The sequence below is a fragment of the Dermacentor andersoni genome, unplaced genomic scaffold (assembly GCF_023375885.2).
Source record: "Dermacentor andersoni unplaced genomic scaffold, qqDerAnde1_hic_scaffold ctg00000039.1, whole genome shotgun sequence".
Taxonomy (NCBI): domain Eukaryota; kingdom Metazoa; phylum Arthropoda; class Arachnida; order Ixodida; family Ixodidae; genus Dermacentor; species Dermacentor andersoni.
The window spans coordinates 31320159-31347338 of record NW_027314752.1 but is presented as its reverse complement, the minus strand read 5'-3'; the positions used below and the strand labels follow the sequence as shown (position 1 = coordinate 31347338).

The 27180-nt window shown below is 46.3% G+C and overlaps 1 long non-coding RNA gene across 1 annotated transcript; it reads left to right on the top strand.

The window, feature by feature from the left end:
- The first annotated feature begins 6727 nt into the window (after positions 1 to 6727).
- Positions 6728 to 9150, top strand: LOC129383781 (uncharacterized). Its single transcript, XR_008611654.2, has 3 exons — positions 6728 to 6832; positions 7509 to 7617; positions 9037 to 9150. It is a non-coding gene; the product is annotated as an uncharacterized lncRNA (long non-coding RNA).
- The last annotated feature ends 18030 nt before the right edge of the window (positions 9151 to 27180 follow it).

Genomic DNA, 27180 nt, shown 5'->3' with positions numbered 1-27180 from the left:
ACATTGTAGTAAGCGGGTTATTTCCCCATAGAAAACATACAGAAGTTGATGGCACAGCAGCTTTTCATCACTACAAATCATATATTGCTAACACCGGTATTGTTATAAGTGGGTTTGACTGTAATTAAGGGTCATGTACATGTTTCATGCAGGCGGCCAATTTTCACTCTTCATATGTTTCATCGCATAACACGGCTCTATTGCGGCGAAGCTGACTAAAGAAAACTGATGCTTATGCATCTTTTTCGGCCCCAATGTAACTGCAGCCCCTGTACTCAGTTTCAGGTAGGTTTTACACGGTGCACACTTCCTCCTGTGCTTCGCCTGCTGCTCTGTGCATGTTATCTCCCAATATGATTGTGCAACCTCGGTCGCTTGTTGGAATGTATCGGTCATTGCGACGCATACATTTATCGTCTTAGCAGCAACTTGAGACAGCAAATTTTCCTCTGTACAGCTAAATTTATATGACCGCCGTATTCAAACGAAATGTTAGATGCAGGAACATTACAGGATTGTGATGTACAAACGTGGGCATAGTACATGGGAGTCAATGATATTTGCGTCAGGGCTGCAAAAATGCGGTGTAGCAGCCTGGAAATTGCAATGGCGAGAAATGTAACAAAGGTCCACTCTACATAATCTGTACTCTTCCCCTTCTCTCAAAAAACCTTTTCAGTGGTATGGCCTCATAGATTAAAACCTCGTTAAAACGAAACCACGTCTGACACAAAAATAACTTCATTATATCCTACATTCGTTATTAACATATATCTGTTACAGTGTATTAGCAGCAATAATTTTTTTTTACTTCGTTAAGTCTGATAATTATTTATATCTGTTTGTTATATTGAGGTTCAACTGTACCTAAATGGGCATTCATTGGAATTTCCAGCCATTTTCTGAGCTCACATTGGTGTAATATTTTGCGGACACGATTGAACTTATTTGCTTGGAACACATAAACCTGGTAATGAGCACTTTAAAATGTTGACATGCACAACTCATATAGCATCCTTTATGAAAAAGGAATCTGTGAAAAACAAGGGAAGAAAGAAATGACAAAATTTACGCACCATGTATCTGGATGATGTTGGCGCTCTTCTGGTTGAGTACGACGTAAAACTCGCGCTGGTCTGACACCTTGCCGACCACCCACCACTCTGTGGTCGTCTTAGCCGTCATCTCGCCAGCATCTTCGATCCTGCATTGGTGGGATTTACTGGTAATGTGCTTCACATTTGGCAGGCAAAGATAGAATGCTAGGAGTAAGATTAAAGTAAGTTCTGCTATAGAGGTAAGAATAAGCACGGTTCTAGTTACATCGTTTCGCTCACACGCAAAACATAAATGTGCTAAAAAGTAATGAAGAACTCAAAAGTAATATTATATAATAAAAACTAAAATAACACTTTCGTTCGTGCAATCACTAGCACGTGTGATAGAAAGAAAAAAAAAAAGAACAATGAACACGAGTCACTGTGCACAAAATCATCCATAGTGTCTTGACTGATGCAACAAGACGAGAACTAGCAAAAGAAATGTATACAGAAGAACAAGGAGTACAAAGAACAAATCCTAGACTAACATTTGAACATTATCGCTGACAAACACCATCCACACACTCGTAAAAGGGGGTACTGTAGAAACCAGAGGCTGAGAGAACACAAAAACAATGAGGCCTCAGGAGAGGATAATCATTTAGCCCACCATCGCGGTTGCTGTGGTTGTGTTCCAATAATTAGCTCTGTGAATGGATTGTAAGTTCTTGGCCGAGGCAAAACATGAATAGCCAGAAACATTTTTTAAATCTTCAAGGTTCAAAAGCACAATGACTTATGCGTCAGTGTACTGTTCATTCCTTTAACTGAAAAGGAGTGTTCGTGTCTAGAACCATGAATGTGATTGCAAGTTTAAGTGATAATGTGTGTAACAGATTGTGGTTGTAGTGCTGTCTCGCATGTGCTTAGTGAGACCTTTGTCATTTATGTCAACATTAATTTCAGTTGTTAGCCCATCACTCGTGCTGTGTGCTCCATGTTGCTTGTGTATGTATTTGTTTTGCTGGTTTTCGTCTTGGTAGCATTTTGAGCACATGTTCGTACTAAAAGAAGTATTTCACTGCACTGAAAGCTGCCCTTTCAAGGCCATTAAATGGCCGTAGTTAAGTATAGATGAACCTCGATACAGTAAACACGGACACTAAGAATTAGTTATCCTTTCAAAATTTTGCTAGAATTAAATGATTTCTAAATTTTTTTATAGCAAATCCATTCTAATGTGCCATAGATATACAGTAGTATTTCGATCAAACATTAAAAAAAGGAACACGAAAATGAACGTACTAACTGGGAAACATACGATCCAATGTAACTAAAAATTTGACACAGGCACCTGCAGTTGACTTCTATGTAATGCGAAGTGTTGCGCGAATCGTTGCAGCACGAGATGCTGACACATGCTAAACTGGTAGGGTGTGAGCAGCCTGAGATGCGCGTTGCTGTTATGGCGGTTTTGGCAAACTTATGTTTGCACTCCTAAAATTCGGCCTGTGTCAGCAGCTTCTTCGAGCGGCGCATTTCGGTGGGAACCTTCGGCATGCCCACTCGACACGAATCATTGCGGCACGAGCCACCAATGCGCGCAAAGCTGGTGGCGCCCAAGCAACCTGACATGCACGTTGTAGTTTTCCTATTGTGTTGTGTTTTAAGATGGCGGGGCGAAAGAGAAACCGAATTGGGCTGATTGGCGACGGTGGAATACAATGCTGCCAGAGCGAAAAAATGCTCACTTTCTGTCGCCTGCAGCAGATGGCGGTGTATCTGGCCTATCACATATTAAATGCGTGCATTACGCTTCTAACGACGCTACGCCCCACGCACCGTGAAAAATATAAGAGAAGATGCAATAGGGTTGGTGTGAATAGCTGTGAACACAGCATTTGACGACCAGGGAGGAAAGTTGCTGGTACTGGAATAACAAACCGAGTGCGTGCTGGCATATTCACGTGAGAAAGGTGGGCGAGTATTGCAGCGAAGCTATTGCGACAGGCAGCTACCGTTCTCTTTGTGCACGCCTTGACTTTTTTTTTGCTTAGATGGGATCTAACAGCCAGAAAACGTGTCATACGATCGCACCTTGACAATGTAATGAATGTTGCTGCTAAAGGATTGTGTTTTCCAGGAATGTATGGACCGGTAAAAAGGAAGCGTAACTGTAGTGGGTCAATTCCTGTGCACTCAATAGTGCATATTGGAGCCAGAAAATCATGCATAACAGGACCGTATTAATAAGCTTCCACTGTACTGAATTTCCTAGCGCCTGAGTACGAATGCTATGGAAGCATGCATTAGGCTTCTTCGCAGCTCTGTTGGAGTTAGCAGTGGTAAGGGGAGCTCTTGCAACAGTCTATTTATTGCCAATGTTTACACATCTAATGTACCTAGAGTGTCACTAGATCACTAGAGTGTAGTGGCGTGAACAGTAGGTGGCGTGGCCATCACTGTCCATTCCCTATTGAAAAATTTGTATGAGAAATTGAACGAGATGTATGCATGTCGCACAGATTTGGCGAGAAATTGAACGAGATGTATGCATGTCGCAGAGATCTGACAAGAAATGAACGATATGAAGTGCATATTGAACGAACTCGCACAGAAAACGGGCGAGATCTGCATGATGTGCTACGCAGTCTTTTACGAAGTGCACGAGATTTATGTGATGTGCGATATGAATGCATAGAGCTTGTATGACATGTGTGCATTGAGTTGTGTAGACCTGACGAGATTATGTATGACGTGTGTGAGGTGGCGTGTGATGTGTACGCACTGTAGTCGTATGAGCAACTTGATCTTTGAAGATGACTATGAATTGCATAAAAAGTGTGTGCACTTAAGTCGTAGTCCATACAAAAGCTCATTAATGACAGTCAGATTTATGAGTTGTTCGTAGTAAATGCAAGAGCGTGATCAATGTGCTCTATGATCACATTGAAGCATTGTGACACATATATACCAGCATAAACTACAGAGCAAATAAGACGTTCAGAGCTCAACTTCTGGAATTTCATCCCCATCAAACCTGGTGTCGGTACTTTTGATGCAATGATTTTCACTTGGGGACATATTCTCGGATGAACACTTATGGCGATACTACTGCCTTTGCATGAGGCATTCCTCGACCAGCCAGTAAGCACTGGATAGCACAATGATAATGTCGAAAGCTATTATCAGAGTTTGAATCCCTTGTTCAGAGTAGATCTGCCTAAGATTTTGTTGCGATAGAGGAGTCAGGTACCATAAAAGTTTCATAATAAAATTTTACATGTTTGTGCACGCAATAAAATGATCTGGCAATGTGATTATAGCACATTGGAGATGCTTCAAACAAGGACGAGTTGGCAAAGTTTATTGCAAGCAGTTTGATCAGTGATAAATTATGTATGCACTTTGTCACATCCTAATAATATTGCTTGCATCAGAGATATCAGTCAGAGGTAGTATAAGGGCAAACTTGAACCTGCATATTTTCCAAATAGCCAAGTGCGTCAATCACAATACTGTCGAATACAAATCTGCTAAGAGCATGTTAGGGCCTGTTTATGTCCAATTGTAGAAGGCAAGCATGCGAGTGGCCATGCATGCCCACATATAAAAATGAAAAGCAGAACCACAAGACAGTAAAAATAGGTTGGTGAACAGTTAGCCAAAATAGCAGTCAAAATTCATTACACTTTGTCACAAATAAATAAAAAAATATTGTAATTAAATAACAATCCCTAAAAATGTGAGGTGATCAATTGTGGTAATGATCACAGTTACTGCAGTGAAAAATTATTTGCACTAAGTGTTTCACAACTTGCTGAGAGAGCTTGACCTAGTAAATAATCCTCATATTTACACAGCAGTGGCAAAAAACGAGATGAGCGTCGCATATTGGAGACCATTATCTCCCTAGATACTACACAAAACTGAATTTAAAGGAGAAATGACAAAGCAGTTCGTGTGCCAATGATGGTTAAGCGCACTGCAATGCCTTGCCATGCGTTGAAAGCTGACCTCCAAGCAACCAAAATGTAAGTGACCCTACATTGAAGCAGGGTCTCTAAATGACGAACGTGTATCACATCCTGGCATTCGCGGACGCAGTCACCAAATGAAAAACACCTTTGCAAATCGCAATAACGACGAATGTCACACGCGTGCGCACACAGACAGAATGCGAGCAGTTTCCGAAAGCGCTCGCGAAAGACTGTACGGACGTTCCTACGCGTTCCACGCATATCAGAAGCGCGCGCGCACACACACACACACACACACACACACACACACACACACACACACACACACACACACACACACACACACACACACACACACACACACACACACAAAAGGCGAGCAGTTTCCGGAAGCACTCGCCAAAGATGGCACGGATGTTTTTACAAAAAAGCAAATCCCGCCGGCGTGGCACCATTTCCCGATGCACAAACAGCACCACTCATTAACAGTACACATCCGTAGAACGGCGCACAAGCCGGAACAAAGCGCACACCACTCGACGCCAAATCCGTCGTCGATTACGCCGCTGAGAAACGAACACCTTTTAACATTCACAAACCAAACGACGATGTGCTGCGAACTTCAAACAGATTTTACGGCCCTGTCCGGTTGATAGGGCTGCTCCACAGGCTGTCCTCGCTGTTGAAAGCAATGCCAGCAAAGTTGTTGAAAAAGGCCGCTTAAAAACACGCGAAAAACATCGAAATAATACGCCTCTACTACCCACGCTACCCATGCGATCACAGTTACCGGAAACACAGACGGCGAAGTAAACAAAAGACGTCATTTCCCTTCATTTCGGACTGAGACTCAAAGTAGTTTCTCAGTCGCACGACTCTCCCTTTCGAGCAGGGCGCAACTTGTTCCTGGGACTGTGAGGGCGCTGCGGTCGAGCTCTGCACCAAGTGAGCGGCGCTGCTCTGCTGACATGTGCACGTCAATTGCGGGTGTTTGCGCTTCTTGTGCTGTAGCCGATTTTATTTTCTCATTGCGTGTGCCTTGTCACTGTCCTCGGGCACGTGGCTGGCGGTCGAGGTCTTTTGCGTCCGGTCCAAGTTTTGCGCCCAGTACCGGCGACGTGTGGGTCACCAAGCGTTAACATTGCGTGTGCACTTTGGTTTGTAGGCCCACCTCTTTTTCCATCTCACTCCTTTCTTCGGACGTGCACCCTCAGGTATGGTGTCTATAGAATATTATACTTCAGCTTAAACAACAACAGCACCATGTAAATGCCGAGTGCCGCGACTAACAACCATAACTGTGCCAGGCTATAGCAGACGACGCTCGGATGCTTGGCGCGGAGGTCGATGGCAGTGCTGCGGTGGCGGGAACGGCAGCGGGCTGCATGGTGCGCATAAGGAGTTGGGGTACTTAAAGAGGATCTATAAACGTTGTTGCGCCGGGCGGCCGATGTGATGCTGATCGTTTGATCGTATTTACGCGGTGCTTAGAGTACACGTGCTCCTTTTTAGTGTGAATTAACGATCACTAAGCCCTGGGGCCTGTGCAACGCTATTAGCTCGCTGTATGTTTCTTGCGGTGCGCCGTTGTTGATTATCGTAGTGCGGTCAAAGCGAGCTTTCTTTGTCTCCATCTCATGAGAAGCTGTTGCACTCTCGCCGCTCCCGCATCGGGTCACAGTGCACGGAAGAATGTGTTGGTAGTTGTGCTATCGCGTGCTGTAGTTCACCGCAATTCAACACTACGCTGGACGGACTGTTGGTGCAGTCGATGCGGCGTGAACGTACACGAAGGAGCGCTCGCCTCGGAAGGTAAGTCCGGCGCCTGGCGCATTATGATTCATGTAGTGTACCTTGTCATGCGCAGCAGAAGATGATTTGTACAGCTACAAGAACAATAACAGTGATTCCCTAATGTTCGTTCGATATCGGAGTGCACATTTAGCAAAAAGTTTCACGAAAATTACCTCGAGATTAATGTTGCTAAGAGCTTCATCTATTGTTTATTTTCTTTTTGTTATCAAGTATGCTAGCGAGCGCCGGGTCATCGCTAGGTCTGAACGGGCACAAAAATTCAAGCAGGAAATGTCACTGCTTCTGTACGTAATTTCTCAGCAAGAAATCGTATAGACAATTCTAGAAGTACGTTGATGTGTTGCGCAAATGTTTTCGCAGCTAACGTTAACGCGCGACGGCATCCAAATGATCTTACTCGTGAGAAGATTTTAGCTTGTATGCAAACTTTGATGCTTATAGATTGTCGCCAAGGCAACCTGTATTTCTTGTGTTCAGTGTTCTGTTTGTTTTCGTGCATTTGACACGTTGCATAACCGCCTTTGATGTAAGAATGAAATATTAAATTTCTCTAAGCGGATGCAGCTTCATGTAGCTGGCTGTACGAGAGCTTTCCACAATTTGACGCGATGTTGTCAAATCACAAGTTTGCAGTTCAGCAGTGATTACAATAAGCTGAACATTTATTGTTTAGGGATGTCACAATTTCCTGAGACGGAGGCATCTCTGCACCCCATAGGAGGCTGCGGCACTATGCAGCTTGAACAGCACGACAAAGCATCTGATCTGCCTGCTTTGACAAGGTACGTACTAAACGGTCACAGCCATTTATGTGTTCTAGGGTCTGTTCGTGTATTTGGTACCTGCCAACTTTTCTGAGTCTCTCTTGCAATTTATAAATTGTTGCTATTCCTCAATTTTACTAATGTTCCATTAAGTAATGAGAATGAAGTTCTATTAGTGAAGATGTTCTAAAGCTGTTGAGAAATGGGGTGGCATAGGATTGCGAAAATGCACGTAAAAAAATAGTCCTGGCGCTTTGCTTTCTTAATTGCTAGCAATGAAAAATCCCTAATAAAAATAGCAGAGGGACACTTGCTTTAGGTAAGTTTATTAAGATACATTCCAGAAGCAGGCTAAGTTTGCAGCAATAAAAGCACTGAGAAAAACTCACTGATCTAAAAACAAGTTAGTTTCTGCTTTTCCAAGTGTGCTGCTTGTGTACAGCGTGTCAAGGTAAATAATGGTTAATAATGTATGCATAGAAAAGTGTGGATGCTGAGAGAAAGCTTTAGGAAAGTGCGTGCTGTCTTTCCAACACAGGATTTCTGTCTAGAATTTTTGTAAAATATGAAGTGCACAGGCTGGCAAACAATGTTCAACACTTTTGCTTTAGATTTTAATGTAGCCAGTTTATTATGTGTCCCTAGTATAGCTTAGCGTCAAGCTTGAAGCTGACCTCTGATGTCACATCAGTTGCAGGGTGCAATAACGTGGTATCGCAAACTGCTTGTTACGCATGTCAGTCAACCTGGTGCAGTTGTCACAGGTGAGAGTATAACTGAAAGCTGCGCATTCTTTGCCCTTCTGTACATGATGTGGGATAGAGTTTGAACTATGCTATAGTGGCACCATCTCCCTCACCTTCTCTTCCTCATTATTCTGTCAACTTGCAATAATATGCACAACTTCTAGAGGCTTGATTATGGTGTTGTCTGCTGAACTTGGCTGATGTGAATTTCAGTAGTTTGGGGTACCCTCAAAGCTATGCTGTACTTTTGATGAATTTAAAGATGGTCAATTTGACATATGTGATTGGCTGTGGCATTCTGAGAGAAACAAGGCCTCTTGTGAATAATGCATATATGCATTATTAGCATTTTCTAATACTCTTTCAAGAAGCAGCCTATAGGCCGCTCCCCGAAGAAGTGACCACCATTGCTTACGCTACGTGGCAGTCTGGTCCAGTTTACTTAACCTGTCTGCCATCTATGCACGAGGAGGAGGAGAGAAGCGAAAAAAGGGACCTTCGATTTATGTTTTTGCACAGATGGCTCATACATTGCACTTTTCTTATCTCGCAGGCTTTGTTAACTCAAAGCTTTCTATGGGCGAATATCAGCATTTCATTCCTATTTATACCTAATAAGAATTACTTTGTTCACAGTGTCACTTTTTATATTATACTTTTGTGAGACTACGCTCACTTGTTTTAATGCAAGTGTGGCTGGGCCTGCAGAAAGAGTAAGCAGACTACTGTGTTGCTGATCAGTGCTGATCTCCACGTCCGAGCTGGTCCCGCAACATCCAGGCACCACTGTGCTTTGCTTCATTGACAAGGTAATATGATATAGACACCTTGCACCTCAGTATCAGTCAACGCGCCATTGCTTTGATGTGTTTACAATCTTCCTTAATGAAATCTTGTCATCATTCTGCGAACATGAGTTTCATTGCACAGTTAAATAGGCTGCAGGCTGCTGGTTACCCAAGTGTGGTGGTGACGTCTGTCTCGGAGGTATTGCTTCAGAAACTGAAAGGGAAGCGGCACAAAAGTAACTGCATCACACAAAAGAAGAGGCCTGAAGTTGTGCCGTATTGCCACAGAGTGGCTCACAATCTAAAGAATGTCGCCACTAAATACCAAATTCCGGTAGTGTTTTCCGCTCCTCAGAAACTGTCAATGTTGTGCAGCCGTATTTCTAAAACAAGTAAAAAACCTGATTGGGAAAAGAACCACGTGAAGTTTGTAGAATGCAGCGTCGGTGTCGTTTATAAGATTCCCTTATCATGTGGCAAAGTGTATGTAGGGCAGTCAGGCCGCTGTGTTAACGAGCGCCTTAGAGAACATGAGCGATCCATACCAACAGGCACAGGTTCCCATTTGGCTCAGCATTGTAAAACATGCAAATGCAAACCCATGTTTCGTGATACCACGATTTTGAAAAAGAGCCGTGACACCACCGCCCGAGAGTCATCGGAAGCATTTTTCATTAAGTCATTGGAGTCGCAGTGCATTAGTGGGCCTTCCTAAACCTTGTACAGCGCTGAATTTGGTTTTTTGGATTCTGTCGCATGAGTGCGCTCTTTGGATCGGATGTTGTTGGTGGCTCCATTGCATGGTGCTCACTGCGCATGTTCCTCTGGTTTGAGCGGTCTATAAAGGAGTGACGCAATAAAATGATGTCAGTTGAGAGTAGCGCCTTGTCCTGTCGTCTTTCTTGTGTGTGTCGTTTTGCGCTAAACAAAGTATTCATGGATTCGCACCAACTAGCCCGCCAACGCATTGTGCTGGTTATACTTGTTCATTTAATGTAAAATACTTGTGGAAAAGTATTAGACTATTTCTGTGGTCTTGTATTGCAATTCTGCAGCCATTTCTATTGTTTGTGAAACACGAACATTTAACAGAGACGAGAACAAGACAATGCGAGAACGAGCACTTGCTTTCAACTGCTGTGGTTAATCGTGAAATATCAATTTACGTAGGTAGAAAACTCATAAGCCTCCGTGTTCTCTTTTTCCTGTTTCTCTGTGAGATGTTCACGCTTTACACACAATATCATGCAAGAACCAGCCCAATCAGTTATGCAGTGGAGCTACCTATTGTGCATGTCAGTTCCAATGGCTTGTTGTAATCTAACAGGGCTGGCTGCTTTGTTTACATTTTTGTGCAGATGCATACGAGCACTGTTTCAACAACGCCGAGCACTGTGGATACGGAGGCAAGGAGGCTGAAGGACCTGGACAAGCACCTGGCCACCATGCTTCGGGATGCAAAATAAAGATGGTTTGTGTTAATTGTGGGCCCTAAAAAGTGTCCTCTTTGTCTCTGAGCTGGCATATCGGCCGACTCACGTGATCGAAATTAATCGCTGCAATGTTGGCAGAAGATGTTACTGTGTGGAACTTCACCAAAAATATTGCATGAACAAAAGAACTCATTCAACACAAATTCGAACACTTGTAGAATGCAGCTAAACAAGAATGGTGTCATTTTGCATAGCTGAATTCGAACATTTTCATGTAGCTTACACAAACGAGAACGATATCGTTGAGCATCGCCGTGCGAGAGCTATCTCGTCAAACATAGCTACGCGAGAATAATCTCGTTTAATATACCCACACGAGAACGATCTCGTTCAGTGACGATGTCCACTCGTACACATGTGACGTACGACGTCGTTGAGTCTACGGAGCAATAATATGGTACAGAAGTTCTCGTGAAATACTCATACATATTTTTTCAATAGGGCTATAGCCTTTTCTACTTCCGTTTGTGATATGGGTGATTCCAACTCTGTTCTGGTGTCATCTTGGAGCCGTTGCATTCTCTCAAGAAATTCTTTAAACCTCTCCGCATTCACAGGTCTAGAAGCAAAGAGCGCTTCGTAATGTCGAGCAAACGCACGTCCTATGCTGTTATTATCTGTCGTTATATCCCATTATCTTCAATAACATCGATGTTTCCGCCGAGCGCGACTTTTTTTCGAGTCAAAGTGCGCGTTTTGTTGGACATTCATCTATAGCCATCGCGTCTACCCTTGCTCTCACTTGCGCACCGCGATAACGGTTCTCATCATAAAGCTACAGTTTCTGTTTGGTACCACGCAGATCCTCGGCATACTTACCTGGCGTTTCGCATTCAAGCGCTGTTAGCTTTTCAAAAATCATTTTGAGCCCTTTATCTTTCTTTTTGGTTTCAAACAATATAATGCTGGATCTTTCTATCGCTTTAATTTTTGTCTGTTGCGTAAAGATTTTCCATTGTTCTACTATTTTGTCCCCACTATCTTCGTGGATATTTCTATGTGCATGCATCACTGCTTGATTGAAAGATTCATGCCTTAATTAATTGGCATTCAATTTCCATTGGTCCCATGAAAAACTATTGCTCTCTTTCCTTGATCCTATTTGACATTTTACAAGGCAGTGATCAGTAAAAGAAATTGGCAATGCACCATAACTGCGACACATTGGGACCGTATCCAGTGACAGGTAGAGTTGGTCTAAGCCGGCAAAGCTGTTGCCCTGATTATGCGTGTACTTCACAGCTCGGGAGCCCTCCAGGCACTCTGCAATATCCTCTATCTCATGCTCTGCTATAATTTGTGACAACACATCACTGCTTTTGTCTTTACCCATTCTTCCACTTGACTACACTTGAGTTCAAAACGCAGTTAAAATCCCCAGCCAAAATAAGATGCTTATCAATGCACAAATACTGTCTTAGGTTAGAAAAGTAATTTACACGTTCCTGCGCCACACTTGGAGCATGAACACACAAAACACGCCATGCAATATCACTATATGTGAGATCACACAGCACAAATATACCGGAAGAACAAGAAGAAACATTTTGCATTGACAGTCCTGGATTCCTTCGAACAAGGAGCACGCACCCTCCGAACCTGCTGATAGCATGGCTCACAACGGCGTGGTACCGTGCAGTGAGCCTCCGCAGCATGTTCGCCGTCTCCTCCTTCCACTTTCATCTCCTGCACAGCCAAAACGTCAAGATCTTCCTTTAACAACCGGTACAGTTGACGTACAGTTTTTTTCCTAGAGGCCAGACCTCGAACATTTAAAGTGGCGAGTGTAAGCGACGTTTGAGAAGTCATCGTTGATTTCTGGAAAAGGTAGGCCCGGAGCATGGCGCTTACATTGCGCATCCAGCTCAATGCTAGCCGCCTCCGGGACCGCCCGGTGAGACGGTCTCACCGCTTTGCGAAAGTGGTTTGTCGTCAACTTTACTCTGTGCCGTGCCCCCAGGCCTTGCCCTGAGGTTCGTGCGCCTACTCGTTGGTGTCTTCGCAAGCGGCTCCTCGATGCTGCGCGCGCAGACCCTGTCTCCTTGGCTTATGGCGTCTTCCAGGGGTGTTTTACCTGCCGAGCTGACGCCAGTACTCCCCGCGACGACGCTGGCGTTCAATGACGCGCCAACAGCGTCCAAGTCGGCACTTGAACTACGAGGGACGCTTTTCGCGGCCCCCTGTTTAGACCCTTCGTGTGTGGGAGTTTCGGCTACTTGAGAACTTTCATCTTTTGCAGAATCGTCTGTTCCCTCAGCTGTTTTTGCCACAGAGTCCGGCGGGCTGAGTACTGGCTCTGATTGATCTTCACTTGCTGGAGTTGAGGCATCGCAATGTGGCCCAGTTGATCACATCCCCGCTACCTTTCGCTGCGTCCTCCGCCTCGGTCACACCCATAATGTGCACCGTTGAATCCTCATCACCGGCTGTTCGGGTCACTGCGGTGTAGGAACGAACGCAGACGGCGTCGACGTGACCGAAGCGCCGGCAGTGTGAGCAACGTGGTACCTCGCACTCGCGACGCACATGTGCCGAACCATGGCAGCGCAAGCACTGCATAGGCCGATCTGGTTCAACCAACAGCGCTAGTTCACCGGCCACGCGAATCTGGTGTGGCAGGTCGTCAACCTTGAGACCACTCTTGAGCTTCAGACACAGTCCGGGTAGTCGAACCTTTCTCGTTCGCTCCCTCCACACGCCAGCGTTCCCGAGGAACCTCGTTCAATTTACCTAGCGCCGCCAACACCGTACGCACGTCATCGTCTGCCACGCCGTGTAGCAACCAATGAAGCCGAAGCCTCCCCTGCTGCTCCTGCGGGTCGATGACGAAACAGCGCCGCCCGTTGACCTGAAGTTTTTTCTCTCCAGCCAATCGCTTCGTCGCCTCTGGGCTATTTAATTTCACGGCCCACACATTGTTGATCTGGTAGGCACCCAAAGTCACAACGTCAGGGAGCAGCCATTCCTTGTGCAAAGCGTCTCGGAAATCTTCGACCCGGAAGGGCTGCGCTCGAACATCTCCGCGCGAGAACAATGTGTTCAAAACGACGCGTCCTGTTGACAAGTGCGGCAAAATAATCTCAAAATCCTTGTCGACTTCAACTACCATCCTGTTACCGCGTCCCGGATGGGCCGCTGAGACCGCTCGGGAAAAGCCCGACATTGCGCGTCCGCTCACCTCGGTGGCTGAAGAGGAAGGGACTCCGCCATGAGTTCGATGGTTGTAAGCGCCACAAAAGCGACTCTAGTGAATGCGCTATTGCCTTAGAAACATGCCGTAGAAAGTTATACTGTGGTGTATATCGGTAATTATATGCATGTAAATTACTGAAGTCACAGTTAAACGAGTAGCCAAGTACGTTTCCTCTACATTCCTGCTGCGCTTGGCGCACACGCAGAGCCATCTTGCGGCAAACGCAGAAGACCATCTCCTCGCAATGTACGGCGGCGCTGCCCCGACAGGTGGCGCCCCACTCACCCGCTTCACTCCTTCGTCTCGTTTCAGCGCATTAGGTCCCTGCGAGGACCAGCTTCCAACTTCCAGCGTGCGTCACTCGAACCCTCGTGTTTAGGCGACGCGGCTCCTCTTTCCGCTCACAGCGCGATTCCTAGGTGCAGCGTCCGATGCGGGACGCCTTTTACGTGATCGCTGCGTCGTAGCGCGTCTAGTGGGAAAGCGTCCCCTGCGATGTGTGCCGTGCTACTGGCGAGGAGTCGTGCATCTGCGTGGTGCTCCTGGAACAAATAGCTAGAAAAAAGGTGTGCTGTGGACTTTTTCATTCCCCTTTATTGCAGATGTGCATGCGCAGTGGAAATATACTGAGGTATCTGATGACAGTACGCACCAAGTGCATCTGCCAGTGTGAGCTGCGTGGACGTACCACAATATATGATAGAGGCCACCAACAACCAAAGAATTACATTCAAAGCAGTGCAGTGCTAACGCCACAAGCAACAACTAAAAGGTTTGTCTATCGTATAGTAGAATACTACTGAGCATCCTACACCATAGAAGGGTTACTGGTTTCTTTTACGTTTATCGGGATGCTCATATGCGTGCAAGCACAATGCAAAAAGAAAATGCCATGCTGAAATAAATGCAAAGCAATTACCACAATCCATATAAACTGATGCGTGGTGACATGCGAATCACACGTAATCACAACTTGGTGCTTTAAATAAGCATTCACATTCTTCAGAGAGGTGAGACGGCACTGTATTGAAAGAAGACGTGGAACATTGCTCTAAAGGAATATGCCCATACAGGTAGTATCCCAAGCTGACCAAGCCAATGCACTAGATACTCTTCCTTGTGAGCTTCGGTCAAATCCGAGTCCCTTAAAGTGACGCAGAACACAAGATGAGGTCATTATAAAGTAATACAGCATTTGCACGCGTCACCAGTAGCTTACCTCACAGCTGTTGGAAACTTCGCGTTTGCTTACATGAGGCACTAATCGAACATCAGCTTTTCGCGAGAAGACAGCTTCTGAATGTCCTGATCCATTCTTTTTTGTCTGCTTGCTAAAGTGGTCACCTTCGCGAGCTTGATCTGGCAACGGCGGAGTCACTGCTTCGTGCTCTTGAGCTGGCACTTCACTGCCCGCAACTCTGAAAAGCAACAGACGCCTTCGTACGTTTGGCAGGCTGTGGTCGTGTACACATAGATGTCCACTATTGCGTACGCGGAACGACGCAAAATTCAATTTATGTACTTTTGTGGCATTTGAGAGCAGCAAGCAGATGGGCAAAACGGGCAGCGTATACAAGCAAAGGTGTTTAGCTTACCTTTATTGCCAGCCTCGGGTTTAGGGGATGTTTCCCTGAAGAGGGAGAATTTCTTCTGCAGACTCAGACGACAACAAACGACGTCTTTTTGCTGCTGGCTGAATCCTCGCTGATAGGGATCAGGGCTTCGGCTAGCTTAAGTAAGCCGGCAGTCCTTCGAACAGACTAGGAATGGCGCCAGACCGCAGTTTAGCCTTCTCGCGTTGCTAGGACACAGCACTTCCCTCCACAATGAACTTATTGCTTCGAACAACGTCCGTGGTGTCAAATTGTTTTTCGCTCACTCTGACGCGTTGAGATTCGAAGGTAAAGCCGCCAGCTTACTATCGCATTATTGCACGTTTCCACTGCTCCCGCTCATCGGCGTCTCTTGGCAAACAAAAAAAGATACCTTTTTGCTCATACCTCTCAAGCCGGAGTGACAAAGTGGTACACAGCAAGTATTACGCATCGTCGCTCGCGTACACTTTCCCTGTTTCCTCGTACACAATGCTCAAAGCCATCAGATCAGCAATAATCTGTTAAAATGATGGAAACGGACAGCCGATGCCGCCGTATGCCTTGCGGCCCAGCTCTCCTGACGCAGCGCGCAGCTTTAGTCTAGCCACCACCGTGTTCCCAGCTCCTCCGCGCGGCAGCTAAGGCAATATATCAAGCTCTAACGGTGGAGTTTCGTGACCAGAAAAGCACTCAAGGACTTCGGTAATATTAAGTCATCTCTCAGCATCAGCCCACCGGCCCTTAGACGTAAACTCTCTCAGTTATGCCTATTCCACAAATTATACTACAAATTTCCTTATCTGCGCGATTAACTACTGGTTTCATCGTTTCGGACGTCATCCCATCTATTAAACTCCATGAGGATCCTACGTTTGCTAACGCGCTTAACCAATCTTTCTTGCCTCCTGCAATTCCGGAATTGAATCAGCTTCCCAGTTCTATCGGCATTGAGCGTGATCCTGCATATTTAAAGAAAACCTGATGCTTTATCTTAATGTTCAAATTCCTGCATTATGATATAGACTTCCTTTTATTTTTACTATAGTTGCCTGTGTGCTACTATTTGTTTCGTTTTGCCACTTATATTCGTTATATTTTGTGTTCACCTTGCGCCCTTCCTTTATGTGATGCTTTACAGGGATCTCTAAAAGCCAATAAAGGATGATGATGATCATGGGATAAAGTCGGTCTAGCGTTTCAAGTACTAAGCAACGTTTCTGAGCTCCGGGTCTGCTCGCTGCTGTTCGGCAAAGTGGTCTGCACTTATTGTATTAAAAAAGCGTCCTCGTCTTTGTCATCTTGGGGTGGCGGCTACAGGGGAGCGCGAGACAGGCTGTCGGCATCAGTCTTTTCGTCCGGACTTGTAGGTGACAGCGATGTCACATTTGTGCAGCCTGAGGCTCCACCACTCCAAGCGTCCTGAAGGGTCCTTTAAGTTCGCTAGCCAACACAATGCGTGATGGTCTCTTTCGGCGTTGAACGGCCTATCATATAGGTGAAGTAGGAATTTCACTGTAGCCCAAAGAATGGCGAGGCATTCCTTTTCGGCCGTAGAATGATCGCCTTACATTTTGGACAGCGACCAACTAGCGTAAGCTATCACCTGTTTAGGTCCGTCTTTCGTCTCGACTGGCGTCAGTGTGGATTTCTGTATCGGCGTCCTCATCAAAGCGCGCAACTACCGGTGGCCACTGTATGCGTCGTTTGAGTTCTTAAAATGCATCAGCCTGCGGCGTTTCCCACTTGAACTGCACATTTAGCTGAAGGTGTCAGGGGCTCAGCGATGCGTGAAAAGTCCTTGACAAAGCGCATGTGTCATGCACATATGCCAAGGAATTTACACGCTGCCTTCTTGTCGATGGGTTGCTGGAACTTTGCGATCGCAGCTGTCTTCTGCGCGTCAGGGCTGTCTCCAGATTTCCCGATGACGTGGCCTAGGAACAGAAGCTCATCGTAAGCAAAATGACATTTTCCGGCCTCAAAGTGAGCCCTAATGTCTTGATGGCCTCTAGTGCTGTCGCAAGCCGCCTTAGGCGATCGTAGAGATTTCTGGCGAAGACGACGAGGTCGTCCAAGTAAAGAAGACAGGTCTGCTGCTTTAATCCTGCTAACACCATGTCCACCACGCGCTTGAATGTGCAAGGCGCCGAGCACAGTCCGAATAGCATGACCTTGATCTCATAGATACCGTATGTGGTTATGAAGGCGGTCTTTTCTCGATCCCTCTCGTCGACTGATATTTGCCACTAGCCAGTCCTGAGATGCATAAATGAGAAGTATTTTGTTTGGCAGAGCCAATCCAATGCGTCGCCTATTTGTGGCAGGGAGTATATGTTGTTCTTCGTGACCTTGTTCAGTCGACAATAGTGGACGCAGGAACGTAAGGTTCCGTCCTTTTTCTTCACCGATCCTACAAGATGCGCACGGGCTTTTCTACGGCTGGATGATGTCGTCGCGCAGCATTTCATCGACTTGCTGCCTTATAGCTTAACGTTCTCCCGTCAAAACTCGATGACGGCTCTGGCGGAGTGGTCGAGCGCACTCTTGTTTTTTTGTGCGATGCTTTGCGACTGGTGTTTGTCGAATCCTCGATGATGCCGAAACTCAGTCTTTCTATCGTCGGGGAAGACTTCTGAGCTGTGGCTGTTTACTGAGGGGGAGACATGTATTTAAGTTGAAGTCTGGTTCGAGAAACATGGTCGTCGCGGTAGATGCGGCAGAATCCGAAAGGAGAAACGCATTACTGGTTTCCACAATTTCCTGGATGTTTGCGATCGTCGTGCCCTTGTTGATGTGCTTTAACTCCTGGGTGAAGTTTGTCAGCATCACCTCCGCTTTCCCTCCGTGCAGTCTGGCGATCGCTCTTGGTCATGGTTGGGCATTAGAAGTTGGTCGCCCTCTAGGGGACCTTCTACGTCATAGGGTGTTTTGCTGCCGACGGAATAGCGAATGCTGCAACGAGGCAGGATGCTAAATTGGTCATCAAGTGCACTCAGGGCACGCTTACTGGTAGGCCCCTCCGTCGGTATCTCGGTCTGTGGCCAATGTTATCGACTTTCGCCTCATGCTAACGATTGCGCCTTGTTGGTGCAGGAAGCCCAGGGCGAAAATTACGTCTCGCGAGCAGTGTTGTAGGACAACGAACGTCGCAGGATTAGTCCGGTCATGAACTGTAATTCTACCCGTGGAGATTCCAGTCTGCTTTAGGATTTGTCCTCCACTTTTTGAATTTAGGGGCTGTCCCATGCAGTCCTGATTCTTTTCCAGCTTCATCATCATCATCAGCCAGGTTACGCTCCCTGCAGGGCAAAGGCCTATTCCATACTTCTCCAACTACCCCGGGCATGTACTAATTGTGGCCATGTCATCCCTGCAAACTTCTTAATCTCATCCGCCCACCTAACTTTCTGCCACCCCCTGCTACGCTTCCCTTCCCTTGGAATCCAGTCCGTAACCCTTAATGACCATCGGTTATCTTCCCTCCTCATTACATGTCCTGCCCATGCCCATTTCTTTTTCTTGATTTCAACTAAGATGTCATTAACTCGCGTTTGTTCCCTCACCCAATCTGCTCTTTTCTTATCCCTTAACGTTACACCTATCATTCTTCTTTCCATAGCTCGTTACGTCGTCCTCAACTTGAGTAGAACCCTTTCCGTAAGCCTCCAGGTTTCTGCCCCGTAGGTGAGCACTGGTAAGACACAGCTATTATATACTTTTCTCTTGAGGGATAATGGCAACCTGCTGTTCATGATCTGAGAATGCCTGCCAAATGCACCCCAGCCCATTCTTATTCTTCTGATTATTTCCATCTCATGATCCGGATACGCCGTCACTACCTGCCCTAAGTAGATGTATTCCCTTACGACTTCAAGTGCCTCGCTGCCTATTGTAAATTGCTGTTCTCTTCCGATGCTGTTAAGCATTACTTTAGTTTTCTGCAGATTAATTTTTAGACCCACTCTTCTGCTTTGCCTCTCCAGGTCAGTGAGCATGCATTGCAATTGGTCCCCTGAGTTACTAAGCAAGGCTATATCATCAGCGAATCGCAAGGTACTAAGGTATTCTCCACTAACTTTTATCCCCCATTCTTCCCAATCCAGGTCTCTGAATACCTCCTGTAAACACGCTGTAAATAGCATTGGAGATATTGTATCTCCCTGCCTGACGCCTTTCTTTATTGGGATTTTGTTGCTTTCTTTATGGAGGACTACGGTGGCTGTGGAGCCGCTATAGATATTTTTCAGTATCTTTACATACGGCTCGTCTACACCTTGATTCCGTAATGCCTCCATGACTGCTGAGGTTTCGACAGAATCAAACGCTTTCTCGTAATCAATGAAAGCTATATAAAGGGTTGGTTATATTCCGCATATTTCTCTATCACTTGATTGATAGTGTGAATATGATCTATTGTTTAGTAGCCTTTACGGAATCCTGCCTGGTCCTTTGCTTGACAGAAGTCAAAGGTGCTCCTGATTCTATTTGTGATTACCTTAGTAAATAGTTTGTACGCAACGGACAGTTAGCTGATCGGTCTATAATTTTTCAAGTCTTCGGCGTCCCGTTTCTTATGGATTAGGATTATGTTAGCGTTCTTCCAAGAATCCGGTACGCTCGAGGTCATGAGGCATTGCGTATACAGGGTGGCCAGTTTCTCTAGAACAATCTCTCCACCATCCTTCAACAAATCTGCTGTTACCTGATCCTCCCCAGCTGTCTTCCCCCTTTGCATAAATCCCAAGGCTTTCTTTACTTGTTCCGGCGTTACCTTTGGTATTTCGAATTCCTCTACACTATTTTCTCTTCCATTATCGTCGTGGGTGCCACTGGTACTGTATATATCTCTATAGAACTCCTCAGCCACTTGAACTATCTCATCCATATTAGTAACGATATTGCCGGCTTTGTCTCTTAACGCATACATCTGATTCTTGCCAATTCCTAGTTTCTTCTTCACAGTTTTTAGGCTTCCTCCGTTCCTGAGAGCATGTTCAATTCTATCCATATTATACTTCCTTATGTCAGCTGTCTTACGCTTGTTGATTAACTTCGAAAGTTCTGCCAGTTCTATTCTAGCTGTAGGGTTAGAAGGTTTCATACATTGACGTTTCTTGATCAGGTCTTTCGTCTCCTGCGATAGTTTGCTGGTATCCTGCCTTACGGTGTTACCACCGACTTCCATTGCACACTCCTTAATGATGCCCACAAGATCGTCGTTGATTGCTTCAACACTAAGGTCCTCTTCCTGAATTAAAGCCGGATACCTGTTCTGTAGCCTGATCTGGAATTCCTATATTTTCCCTCTTACCGCTAACTCATTAATCGGCTTCGTATGTACCAGTTTCTTTCGTTCCCTCCTCAGGTCTAGGCTAATTCGAGTTCTTACCATCCTGTGGTCACTGCAGCGCACCTTGCCGAGCACGTCCACATCTTGTATGATACCAGGGTTAGCACAGAGTATGAAGTCTATTTCATTGCTAGTCTCGCCGTTCGGCCTCCTCCACATCCACTTTCGGCTATCCCGCTTGCGGAAGAAGGTACTCATTATCCTCATATTATTCTGTTCCGCAAGCTCTACTATTAACTCTCCCCTGCTATTCCTAGTGCCTATGCCATATTCCTCCACTGCCTTGTCTCCAGTCTGCTTCTTGCCTACCTTAGCATTAAAGTCGCCCATTAGTATAGTGTATTTAGTTTTGACTCTACCCATCGCCGATTCCACGTCTTCATAGAAGCTTTCGACTTCCTGGTCATCATGGCTGGATGTAGGGGCGTAGACCTGTACAGTCTTCATTTTGTACCTCTTATTAAGTTTCACAACAAGACCTGCCACCCTCTCGTTAATGCTATAGAATTCTTGTATGTTACCAGCTATATTCTTATTAATCAGGAATCCGACTCCTAGTTCTCTTCTCTCCGTTAAGCCTCGGTAGCACAGGACGTGCCCACTTTTTAGCACTGTATATGTTTCTTTTGGCCTCCTACTGACTGCCATCATTTAGACAACAAAGTTCGTGGTCGCAAGCAAAGGACACGAGGTTTCTTCCTTTGGGATTTATCTTGTTTCATCCCCAAAATGAATGATGCGCGTTGAAGTCCCTAACAGCGATCCATGGACAAGGTGTCGAATGTATAATGTCACTCAGTCTCTGCCTATCGAAACGACTTGATAGAGAAAGGCAAGTGCCCACTAAAGTAAACGAAAGTTTTTGTTTTTTCACGGTCAAACACACACACTTATTACTGTCATGTGGCCGCACTGGATGAACAACATAAGGCAGTTCACACCGTGTGTAGATGATCACTTTTCTATTGTCATTACATGTCGATGACACATGAGGTTCATAGCCTCAGATTCAGACGGGTTTATGTAGCTTCGGTTCACAGACGACAACAATGGGGAATCGATTGGTAAAAACGTAATGGCGAAAATCAACGCGGTATTTCAGGCCATGGGCATTCCATTGCATAATAGATGCTTCCTTGAATTGTCGGAAGAACGGCTGACGCGGTAGAGCCATTGCGCTTGCTATTAGAGGCTCTCAAGAACCGGATCCAGGCCATCCAGCACTTGTAGTGCACCTCGAGCCGATCGTGTCTGCAAGTCATTTATCAGCGCACGAATGACTTTCATTAGAGATCTCATTAGGGCGATTAATTGCTTGTCTTGACCTCGCACGTGATCTGTGCCCTCATTGGTGCGTCGGTAGTCCACCACAGACCTTTGTTGGGCTGGAGGACGTAATGTCGGAAGTGCAGGCCATTCCTTTGCAGTAGAGGTATTCACTGCATCATCAGACACCGTGTTGTTAGTGTGGGTGAGCGCCTTGGTAGAACCAGCCTCAGGAAGCAGCGTCTGTCTTGCGACGGTATCAGTATTTCTATAGACGGGGATCGTCTGCGGTGACGGTGGACATGACGCCGTCGCACTTTGGCGGTGGCCTCTCTGTGAGTTGAGTTGTCTCTCACCGTTTGTTGTAGGACTTTCCCCTCTGTCTTGTGTCTCGGGAAGTCTTTCGACGATGCTTCATGGGGACCAGAGCAATTGGCACACTTCAAGTGTGTCGCACGGCAAGCATCAGCGCTGTGCTGCTCAGAACATCTTGTGCACGCAGTCGAATTTTTGCATACGCCACTGACATCCCCGATCTTCAAACAATTACGGCACTGTAGTGGTCTTGGAACGAACGGTCGCACTGGATGAAGAAAAAATGCAACTTTCCCGTGGGACGGCAAGCTACCTCCCTTGAAAGTTATCCTCCTACAGCGTGAACCTCCTAGGCGACGGATTTCAATAATAGTTACATCTGCTGTGGCGGGTTTGACCAAAATAGGGGGATCGTTGTCGTCGATCGACTCATCGGCATCTTAAATCACACCTGATATAGTATGGCTGCCCTGTGGTATTATGGTGCGAACAATTATCTTGCCCAGCATTTTCACTGTACTCAAGATATCCAATGCTGCTCTATTCTTGACATCAACCGCGAGAATGTTCTTACGGGTGTCAATTGTCATATCTGTAATCTCATTTGGAACAAGAGCCCCCAGTGTGACAGATATGGGTTGCCTGTTTAACCTATTCAGGTTGTCGGTCGGCGTCTCGGGCAAGTAGAGGGTGGTATGAGCCATGTCATTGGCCCTTGCTGCCGCCGTCGTCCTTGTTGAAGACGAGGAAGCACTGACGATTCTCCTCTTTCCTTTTTGCCTCACAACTGTCATGTAGTCGCCGTCTTCCGACAGATCTTCTGAAGCAGAGTAGTGCAGCAAGGTGCCTTCGCTGCCTGTGTCGCTCATCAGGTGATAGCGCTACCTCGGAGCGCTTGACGCTGTGACGTCGGTCTCCTCCGGATGTCTAGCTGGCTCCGCTTCCATCGCCAAAGGTTTCAGGAGCGGCGCCTCCTGAAAACATGCAAAAATACTCCCAAAATCAGAGCAGTAGAAAACGGGGTTCCACACAGGAGCCACTTCTTTGTTTTCCCCGAAAATTGGCGAGGTTTCTCAAGAAAGTTCTTACACCGTGGACAGGGACGCAAATTTGTACAGCTGGTGGACACGTTGTTGCCCCTCCAGGCGTGGACACTGCTAGAATACAAATATGAAATTCCATGTTACTCGCTAGCTGCTTTGTTCTGCGTGAATGTTCACGTGATTTATTACATCCAATGAATTTTCTACGGCAGTATGGGGCCATCATCAATCTCAGGAAGTGTTGCATCACTTCCTATACGACGAAAGCTACGACACGAAATGATTTGTGCCGCCATAAAGCCTGTCTTCGTGTTTCTGACGACCACGTAATGATAGCGCCCCGTTCCAGAGTTATGACCCGAGAGATATCTGAGGGGACGAGCAACGCTTAAGTCATAGCAGAAGGCAGTATTTCCCTTTTGTTGACGCTAGGAATTGATGCGACACGAGGCATCGTACACGTTCGGGATGGCCCGGCTTAGATATTGCCTGCAAATTTAGCCAATGAGCATCGACACCTTTTTCGCGGCACTGCCATCGCCTATGCTGAAGACTTGCAGGTGGACATTGATTGTTTTGCTTCTGAAGGAGCCGCCGTCGATGAAACCTTGCTCGCAGGCATTGACATCAATAGCGACCTGCCGGAGGAAAGAAAGAGGCACCACGGCAACTATTATTTGAATTAGAGGCGTGCTTTGCTTGTCCGTCTAAAGTTACTAAAATGTCAATCACGCAACAAAGAATAATCGCGTACGACGAGGCACGTCTTATCCACCAGCAGCCGCATCATGTCTCTCAGAAAAAACGTAAGCCATTCAATGCACAAGTAAAGGAAACGATTTACGATGGGGCTATGCAGCCTTCAAGCATCCCGTGGTCATCAGCAGTCGTACTCGCCAAAAAGAAGGATGGCCTGCTTGGCTTTCGTGTTGATTACCGAAAGCCCAACAACGCCACAAAAAAAGACATTTAGTCGCTGCAGCGCATCGATGACTCTCTCGACTGGCTACGGTGAGCTGTGTATTTTTATCCATTGATTTAAAAAGTGGTTCTTGGCAGATTGAAGTCGCCGAGCGGGACTGTGAAAAAAAAAACCGTCTCTTTCACTCCGGATGGTTTTCACGAGTTCCGTGTGCTTCAGTTCGGCCGCTGCTCTGTTCCAAGAATATTAAAACGGATGATGGACTCTGTGCGTGCCGACCTGAAGTGGCAAAGCTGTGTCGCCGACCTAGATGATCTGCTCGTTTTTCAGCCAGATTGTCCGCGCGTCTATTCCGTCTACGTCAAGTATTTGAGGCAATCCGATCGGTTAAACTTGGGCTAAAGCCTCAAAGATGCCTTAGCGCAAGCTGTTGGGCCAGCTGTTGCATGATGAACTTGAAAAAGGGGTTACCAGCGAAACACAATGGATGCGCACACAAGGAAAAGCGTTAGACACGGACGGACCAGCATCCGCCCGAGTCTAACGTCTTTCACTTACGTGCGCGTCCCTTTGTGCTTCGCTGGTAACCCCTTATTCAAGTTCAAGGATGCGGCTTCGCCTACTAAGAGCTCCAGTTTCTCGCTCATATCATGAGTGTGGAAGGTGTCCGTCCCGATCCCAACCAAACTGCCACGGTGGCTGCTATTCCAGCCCCTGCCGATAAGAAAATTCTCCGACATTTCCTGGGTCTGTGTGCGTACTACGTGTAATTTTTCAAAGATTGCTGGACCTTTTACTCGTCTCGCAAGAGACAATGTGCCGTTCATTTGCAACGTTGTGCAAGAAGCAGTCTTTACCGAGCTCCGATACCACCTGATGTCGCCGGCCTTTCTTGGACACGTTGAGGAATAGACCGAGACTGAAATTTATGCAGACACCAGTAAGATTGGTCTGGACGCGGTACTCTTACAACGTCAGGAGGGCGTTGAAATGGTTATTGCTTCCGCAAGGCGCACTCAGTCGCGCCTGGAGTCCAACTACACTACTAGAGAAAAAGTGTGCTTTGTCGTCGTGTGCACCCTTGGAAAGTGTCGACCTTGCGTTTACGGCCGCCCATTCAAGATCGTCACAGATCACCAGTGGTTGTGCTGGCTCACAAAATTAGGGGATCCTTCCGGTCGAATGGCATGGTGGAGCCTACGCCTTCATAAATACAGCGTAACCATCGCGCACAAGTCGGGTGCACACACAAAGCCGCAGACACACTGTCGCGCGCGCATCTCGAACCTAATTATTAAGAGAGTGAGGACGGCAGCTCTTTCCATTAGACTGTAAGCGTGACAGGTTTGTCCTTACAACAGCGCGCAGGTGAGGAATTACGGTCTGTTATCCAACCCCCAACGCCTCTCTTCCCCGGCAAATATCTCGTGGACTGCCGTCATTTTGTATACGACAAGGCGTATTGAAGAAGAACTCTGCTGCCCGCAAAGAAAACATCCCTTTTGATCGTGTCAGCAGAGCTTGATGACAAAATTATGTTCGCGGGCCGCGACGACCCTCTATCTGGCCCCCAAGGCTACACCAGAACCCTTGCGAGAGTGCGAAAATTGTACTATAGGCCAAAGGTTGCCACACGTGTTAAGCGCTATGTCCAAGCATTTCGTCAGCGCTAGCGCCGAATGCCTCCAGCTGTGAAACCTGCAGGATTACTGAAACCCATTCAGCCACATCGAAGACCAATTGACCAAGTCGGCATGGCTCTCTTGGGCCCGTTCCCTCTGTTATCTTTGAGAAAGGAGCGGATAATCATCGCCACAGCTTATTTAACGCGCCATGCTGAAGAAAGGCTTTCCCTCGCAATCTTACCCTTGAGACAGAAAAAGTTCTTGCAGTAACCCAGTCAGCTCAAATTACACATGCGGTGAAAGAAGGGGTGTATACAGTAAAAGTTCTTTCATTGAAATTTGCCAGGACTGGAACAAAATTCTGAATTAACGGAGTGTTGAATTATTAAGGGTATGACAATAAAGAGCTAATGTTCCCACAATCACACTTTTGTACTGAGATAATCCAGAAATCCCGTTTCTATTTCACTCATACGAAGTGCGGGAGCTGCAAATGTCATTTCGCGACTGATTATACTGCTCGTGGCGGCAACGGCCTTGAGGAAGTACTCTTTTGCAGTGCAGTCATAGCGCAAGACTTGGTCGCATTTTTATCAGACATACTATTCACTACCACGGGTCCATCCCGATAATTTTTTCACCATTGAGCTGGCTGTAAGAGATTGTTCCACACTCTCAATGTTACCGGCTGATTGGATGCCAGCGTGCAGGCCACAGTACAATCATTATCCTCAATAGCCACCATGTTTGTGAGACTGCATGCATTGCACCAAGTCACAATGAAACTACTACTTGCCACAATTGACCGCTGCGAAAGAAACAGCGGTCATGATCATCACGACTACAGAGTGTGACTATGCAGTTCTGAAGACAAGTGGCCAGTGCAGTGTCATGCAAGGCAGCAAACGCGAGTAGAAAGACACAACTAGGCATGACGCATTTTGGCATTCCTGTAGTTTACCCTGATGACAAGGCAATTATGACTCACTCTGTCACTTCAATTGGACACTGGCACTGCTTTTGCTCTTTTGCATTGCACAATGGTCATACACCTTGCTCAGAGCGCAGGAGTCATTAGGCAACACCTAATGTGACGGGCAGTGCTTAACCAAGTGAATAAAAGAATTCATCCTTTGGAGGAAAAAAGAAATGTCTTACAATGCAGAAATGATGACAGGACAGAAAGGGCACTGGTCTTCAACTGGTTTCATGGCATTGAAAAAAAAGCTCCTAAATGGTACACAA